Raw genomic sequence first — 8081 nt, 5'->3', positions numbered from 1 at the left:
CTCATTGCTTTCTTTTTCAAGATGAGGTGGGAGGCTTCGATATGTAGAGAGCAGGGGTTTGAGCACTGACATTTCTGTATCTGTGTCAGATACCAGCAAAGCAAAGCCCTGAAGACATTTCAGGGCCATGCTCACTTGGGAGGGGTTGAGGGAGGGATTCAGGGAGCCTTTGTTTTTAAAATACATTTTCCAATCTTGAAATAAGGTACACATATGAATGTGTGTTTGTGTGTATATATATACTGTTTTTTACTCTTTCAAATGGATGTCTTCTGTAACCCTTTTATGCTAGAATATGCTAAAGTGAGAAATTTATGTCTTAACAAAGTATCACGATTTTAAAAATGACAATGCAGGCTGGGTGCGGTGGCTTACGCCTGTAATCCCAGCACTTTGGGAGGCTGAGGCAAGCAAATCACAGGGTCAAGAGATCAAGGCCAGCCTGCCCAACATGGTGAACCTCAGAGGTGGAGGTGGTAGTGAGCCAAGATGATGCCACTGTACTCCAGCTTGGTCAGACTGAGACTGCCTCAAAAAAAAAATTACAATACAAAGACAGGTCTGCTGGGAATGTTAGAAAGACCAGGTCTTACTAGGCAGTAACAGTGATGTACTCCAGGAAGCTATGCATATTTGATGTGTAGCTCTTCCGTCTGGATGGCACAGAGGATCTGGGTGACAAGGCAGGGTGACCCCTCCACCCTGTGTCATGAGACCTGCTCCTTCTAGGGTTCAGAGGCATGAGACTATGCATGTTGATCCTGGAGTCCTTGAAATTCCCCCATTTCTCTGTCTATTTTACTCTTTGGGGAACCAGCCCCCTGAAGGTGCCCATGTGCGTGCCCAAGTTCAGTTCTTCCTCCATGACACTTAAAAACACTCTCTGTGGACAGGTAACCCCTCATAAGAGAGCAGCACAGAGGGCTCAGTGCCTTGGCATCTGAGTAGATCTGACTGTGGGGAGCTCAGGGGCCCAAGGTCACCTTGCAGGGCCTGAGAAGCTCTCTGAGACCTGCACAGCCATCCTAGGGAGCCCTTTCTCCCTCCACCTCTGTGCCTCCCCAGTAACCCTTGCATCTCTGTGTTGCAGATTCCTCGAACACCAGGAAGAGCCCTGTTGAGATGTCAGCATCGTTCAGACTTGATGTGGATTCTGATGATTTGAAATCTGTTACTCTGAAAACTTTTATAATCTTTGCTTAGTTTGTTTTTAAATATTTTCCTGATCTTAACCTCTGTTTTTTAAGAAGGCATAAATTGTTCTTACGTTGTTTCTGTTTTACATTTTTTGACAAAGTCATTTTTCATTTGTTTTCAGCCTTTCTGAAGTTTTGTTCATCCAGTTTTGAGTTTTTGTAATTTTGATAGATATTTTTGTGTGTGCTTTATTTCATTTTCTTAATGGCTTTTACCTCATTTTTAAAACAAATTCATGTTACGGTAAGTTACATAAAGATGAGTATGTTTATGTTTTGTAGTGGTTTATATTCTGTATGTATTTGACATATATAAGTGTTAATGGCCTGGTGCAGTGGTAACTGCCTGTAATCTCAGCAGTTTGGAAGACCAAGTCAGGAGAACTGCTTGATTCCAGGAGTTTAAAATCAGCCTGGGAAACATATTGAGATCTCATCTCTACAATAATAATTTGTTTTTTTAATTAGCTGGGTGTGGTGGCATCCATCTGTAGTCCCAGCTACTTGGGAGGCTGAGGGGTGAGGATTGCTTGAGCCCGGGAGGTCGAGGCTGCAGTAAGCCATGACTGCAGTACCACTGCATTCCAGGCTGGGTGACAGAGCAAGACCCTCTTTCAAAAAAAGTTTTAGAAAGCAAGGACATTAACCTAGTCTCAGAGGCCAAAATTCCCTTCAAATCCTCCTCCTGCAAAGCAGTTCTGTGCCAGTTGATGTATTCATCGTGGGAATGAAGGAAAGTCTAATGGGATAATTGATACTTCCCAGAGGAAGCTAAATGATATGAATCTCTAATTTTGAGGAGGGATAAGGGGAAAAGAGATGAATGCATAGTCAAACTGGAAAAATGCCTGGAGATGACTGTAACAGAACTGATTGTAAAAACATCTGCCTGGAAAGTACTATTTTTAAAAAAAATTAAAAATATAAATATAAAAACATCAAGCAGCAACACAAAAAAAAGTATTTATTGATATCAGTTATAAATCGAGCTGTTCATTGAGGAACTAACCCAGTTTATAACAGAAATAAGTACTTGGAGGGAAATGTTGCATTTTCACTACAGGCCTTGAAGTCTTAGTTACCAGCTGTGGTCCTTTCAGCGTTCTGTGGTTCCTAGTTCCAGAGAAATCACTTGCTCCAGTGTAACGAGTGAAGAGTTCTTTAGGTGATGGCTGCTGGGCCCAGTTTACTGTTCTCTTCACTTTCTTGTAAGCCTTGTGTTGATCAAGTTAAGTTGTGCATTAGTGTACTAACTGTGTTTTGAGCTTCTCCATGCATGTGAAGGCAATTTGAGAGGAGCTTCATGTGTGCAAGGAATTTGAGAGAAGCCTTTTAAGGATGTTTTATTGGGTGGGTCAGGTGAGCAAGATAACATGGGGGCAAGAAGAAAAGTTATTAATTAATGTAAAACCACCAGCGCTTCATCACCTAACTTATGATTTACAGACACTGAGCACATTGCAGGTTGAGAAGGTACTTGGTCCTTTTTGTAGCCTTGTGCTGTGCTCTTTGGAGCCATGAGTGTGTTGCTTTTTCTCACAATTTTGTTTCTTGATTGTTGTTCTTGATGCTGGAAAACATTTTGAAGACAAGACTCTAAACAGTGACCTATGCCACACTACTTTATTAGAAAATGAGAAACTTAACATTACTGAAAAGCTTGGAAGATTCTTCTGCTCGGCAGTGACCTGTGTTTCCCTGGTCTTTACCTTGCTACTCTGCTTTATTCTTTTTGTTGTTGTTGTTGTTGCAGTAGTTAAAATGCCAACTTCTGGGACTTTCTTGTCCTCCACTTTTCTTTCTATCTACCAGCATTCAAATGGCCATCTCTATTAAGGGATAAAATTCAAGAACTTATTTCTATGCATTAATCCTGATATGATTTCACTCACCCCTCAGTTTAACATTTAGAGTACAAAGTCATCACCTAGAGGTGCCACTCAGTATACAGCACTGTGTTTAGAAATTGGGGAAGCTGTGAAATATTTAGCTTCTGCTCTCTGAGACCTCAGCCAGGTGCAAAGAAGAGATGCAGAACTGCATTTCAGATTGTGTTATATACACCCAGGAGTACCAGAGTGTGCCTGGGAATCATGGGAGTCAGAAGTTATCAGAGTTATCTGAGGAAGGTATGGCTGAAGCTTTATGAAATGAGATGGGGCCTGTGTAGGCCTTAGATGTGGGAGAAGCAGCATGTGTCAGGAAGCAGAAACAGTATCAGCAAAGGTGCTGCTGTGAGGCAGGTGGGCAGTGTTCGGGGAACAGCCAGGGGTTTTGTGTGACAGGTTTACAGCACCTGTGGGAGACTGTGTTGTTAAATAAGCCCAGAGAAGTAGGTTGGAGCCTACTTAAAAGTATGCATGGCTTTCAAGGCCAGCTGAGTGGTATAAATAGAAACTATAAATAGTAGCGCATTTATTAAGGACAACTTTTGTTACCAAAGAGCTTTTAAACTTTTTTTTGATTGTGTAATAGGTGGATAAAGAATTACTGATCTGAATGTATTCAATCTCCGAGTGCTTTAGTATGCTAGATTATTGGAGGTGAAAGGGCTAAGTCAAAGGCAATGAGTGTTTTTGAGACTTTTAATGTTAATTGCAAAATTAACCTGTAAAAAGGCAGTGCCAGCTTAGACTGTGACTAAGAGTTCTTGTTTTATTTTGTCCTTGCTAAGCTGGGTGTTCCAACATGGAAACCCTCTGCAGTGTCCCCTGCTCTCCCCCTTCCTCTCTTCCTTTTACTTCTCTTAGGATGGGGTCATCCATATGTTTCTGATAGAGGTAATCAATTGTCACACCATTTTCCGAAGGGCTACTCTCTTCCCATTTATTTGTGATGACACATTTATCCTACCCTAAGCTTTGATAACATGTTAGGATCTTTCTGCACTGTTGTATTAAAGAGGTTAAATTTTTTTATGACTTATACCTGACAAGTTATAATAGTTTTCTCATGACAAATATAAAAACAAGCCAGGTGTGGTGGCTTATTCCTGTAATCCCAGCACTTTGGGAGGTCAAGGCAGGTAGATCGCTTGAGTCTAGGAGTTAGAGACCAGCCTGGACAACATGGTGAAACCCCATCTCTACAAAAAAACAAAAATTAGGCACAGTGGTGCATGCATATAGTCCCAGTTACTCAGGAGGCTGAAGTAAGAAGATGGCTTGAGCGTGGGAGGTAAAGATTGCAGAGAGCTGAGATCACACCACTGCACTTCAGTCTGGGCAACAGAATGAAATTCTATCTCAAAAAAAAAAATGTATACGTTATTGAATCATTTATATATGATTGTTATTTTTGATTACAAATTGTTTAGTTCACTACTTTAAAGCCTGCTTTATTTTTTCTTAATTTTATTGACTTATTTGTGCCTTGGCCTGTTTCATTACAAATTATTTATTGTTTACCCACTACCTTAGAGCCTGCTTTCTTTTTTAAAAATTCTATTATACTTTAAGCTTTGGGGTACATGTGTAGATCTTGCAGGATTGTTGCCTGGGTACACACATGCCATGGTGGTTTGTTGCTTCCATGTCCCCATTACCTACATCAGGAATTTCTCTTAGTGTTATACCTTCCCAACCTCTCCACCCCCCACTATCCCTTCCCTAGCTCCACACCCCCCAACAGACCCCAGTGTGTGATGTTCCCTTCTCTGTCCATGTGTTCTCATTCTTCAACACCTACTTATGACAGAACATGCAGTGTTTAGTTTTCTGTTCTTGTGTCAGTTTGCTGAGAAAGATGGTTTCCAGATGCATCCATGTCCCTGCAAAGGACATGCACTCATCCTTTTTTATGGCTGCATAGTATCCCATGGTGTATATGTGCCACATATTCTTTATTCGGTCTATTATTAATGGGCATTTGGGTTGATTCCAAGTCTTTGCTATTGTAAACAGTGCTGCAGTGAACATATGTGTGCATGTGTCTTTAACCTAGTCCTCTTGTGTAACTCCAGGTCCAGCTCCTGCCTGTGGTAGACACCTTTCCAGGCCGGCATTGGCTTTTTGGCATCCTCTTCCAGCTCAGAACATTTTCAAGTCAGCCTCTCCGGTCCCAGCTCTTCCTCCTGGCTGCATCTACAGGCCCAACTCCTTCCTCACAACAACCACATTTGGCCCAGCTCCTGCTCAGCTCCTGGCAGCCTGTGTAGGCCCCAGCCTTTCTCAAGTTGGGCTTTCCAGGCCCACCTTTGGCCTCCCAGTGGCCTGGACAGACTCACCTCCTGCCTGCCAACAGCCTCTCCAGGTCCAGCTCTTGCCCTCGATGTCGGCCTCCGCAGGCTGTTTCTGCCTGCCTGCCTGCCTCATGGAAGCCCGGAAAGGCACAGCTCCTGGCTCTCTGATGGCTTCTTTAGGCACATGTCATGCCTCACCATGGCCTCCCCAGGCTGACAGGGGCTCCTGCTTTTTGGCAGCCTCTGTAGGCCCAGCTCCTGCATTCTACTGACCTCTGTGGGCCCAGTTTGTTCCTCACTAGACCTTTCAGGCCTCCGGACCCACTTCTCGGAAGCTTTTGGTGGCCTTTCCAAGCCCAGCTCATAAGCTCATGTCTCTTGTGGACTCTCCAGGTCCAGGTGCTGCCTTCCGGCATCCACTCTGGGCCAAGCTTTTCCACATGGCTGCATCTACAGGCCCCCCACCTACCTTGCAACAACGTCTGTGAACTCAGCTCCTTGTAGCATTTGTAGGCCCGAAAGGTACTTAAATCAAGCTCTCCAGGCTCACGCAGCTCATGCCTCATGATGGCCTCTGCAAGATCAGTTCCTGCCCTCCGAATGCATCTTGAGGACCCAAATATGTTCAAGTCAGCTTCTATTGGCCTGGCTCCGGCTTCCTCCTGGTGGCCTCAGAGGTCTACATATTCCTAAAGTTGGCCAGTTTAGGCCCAGGTCCTGCCATCCCGGTGCCCTCTCTGGTTGCAAAACATCCTCACGTTGGCCCCTCCAGGGTGAACTCCTGTCTCCCAGTGACCTCATTGGGCCCAGCTCCTGCCTCCCGTTGGCCTCTGCAGCACAGCCTCTGCCTCCCTCATGGGGACCTCCCCAGGCCCAGCTCTTCTTCCTGGCCACGTCTGCAGGCCCAAGTCCTGCCTCATGACAGCCTCTTTTGGCTCCTCTGGGCTCCTGCCCAGCTCCTGGCGGTCTTTCCTTTGTAGGCCCGAAGCTTCCTCAAGTAGAGCTTTCCAGGCCTACTTTCTGCCTCCTGGTGGCCTTGAAAGACCCAGCCAGTGCCTGACAGTGTCCTCTCCAGGCCCAGCTCTGGCCTCTGCACAGCCTCCCTGGGAGCAGCTGTTGCCTGGCAGTGGCTTCCCCAGGCCAAGTTTCTGCCTGCCTCCTGGCTGCATCCACAAGTCCAGCTCCTCCATCTCGCTGGCCCATTGAGGCCCAGCTCGTGCCTTTGGCAGCCTCTCTGGGTCCAGCTCTGGCCTCACGCTGGCCTCCAGTGTTGGTCCCGGTCCTCCCTCGCACTGGCCCAGCTGTCTAGGCCCAACTCATGCCTCTGATGGATTCTTCTGGGCTTGGTTCTGCCTCCCAGAAGCCTCTGCAGGCCCAAAACTGCCTCTCTTGGGCCTCTCCAGGCCCGGCTCCTGCCTGTGCCAAGCCCCTCCAGGCCCAGCCTCTACCACCCAGTGGACCCTCCAGGCCCAGCTCTCGGCCTCACCATGGCCTCCTCTCAGACCCAGCTCCTGCCTTTTGGGCAAGCTGTATCTCCCAGTGGCTTCTTTAGGCCAAGCTGGTGCCTCCCAGTGTTAGCTTTCTGGCATCCTCTCCAGGCCCAGGATGTCCTCAAGTGGACCTAGCTGGGTCCAGCTCTTCTTCCTGGCTGCATCTACAGGCCCAACTCCTGCCTTACAACAACCACATCCAGCCCAGCTCCTGGCAGCCTGTGTAGGCCCCAGCCTTCCTCAAGTTGGGCTTTCCAGGCCCACCTTCGGCCTCCCTGCAGCCTGGACAGACACAGCTCCTGCCTGCCAACCGCCTCTCCAGGCCCAGCTCTTGCCTTGGACGTTGGCCTCCCCAGGCCCTTTCTGCCTGCCTGCCTGCCTGCCTGCCTGCCTCCCTGCATGGTGGCAGCGTGCGTGGACAATCCCAGCTCCTGCCTTTCCGATAGCCTCTTTGGCACATCTCATGCCTTGCCTCAGCCTCTCCAGGCCAAGGGAGGTTCCTGCCTTTTGTCAGCCTCTGCTAGCCAAGCTCCTGTGTCCCAGTGGCCTCGACAGATCCAGCTCATTCCTCACAGCAGCCTTCCAGACCCACTTCTTCGAAGCGTTTTGGCAGCCTCTCCATGCCCAGCTCATGCCTCTCCTGGCCTCTCCAGGCCCAGGTGCTGCCTCCCAGCATCCTCTCTGGGCCCAGCTCTTCCTCCCAGCTGCATCCACAGGCCCAGCTCCTTTCTCACAACAACCTCTATGGACTCAGCTCCTGCCCAGCTCCTGGTGGCCTCTGTAGGCCTGAAAAGTCTTCACATCAAGCTCTCCAGGGCCACCCAGCTCATGCCTCACGTTGGCCTCTCCAGGCTCAGCTCCTGCTCTCTGATGGCGTCTTCGAGCCCCAAACTTCCACAAGTTGGCTTCTGTCAGCCCAACTTCGGCCTCCTCTTGGTGGCCTGGGCAGGCTCAAAGAGTCGTGAAGTTGGCCTCTCCAGGCCCAGCTCCTGCCATCCCAGTGGCATCTCTGGGCACAAAATATCCTCACATGGGCCCCTCCAGGGCCAGCTCCTGCCTCCCAGTGGCCTCCTTGGGCCCAGCTCCTGCATCCCATCGCCAAATCTAGGCTCAGCCTCTGCCTCCCTCATGGTGGCCTCCCCAGGCCTAGCTCTCCTTTCTGGCCACATATACAGGGCCAAGTCTGGCCTCACAGCAGCCTCTTTTGGCTTGGCT

This window comes from Saimiri boliviensis (assembly GCF_048565385.1).
Source record: "Saimiri boliviensis isolate mSaiBol1 chromosome 19 unlocalized genomic scaffold, mSaiBol1.pri SUPER_19_unloc_1, whole genome shotgun sequence".
Lineage (NCBI taxonomy): Eukaryota > Metazoa > Chordata > Mammalia > Primates > Cebidae > Saimiri > Saimiri boliviensis.
Note: the sequence above shows the minus strand (reverse complement) of the source record.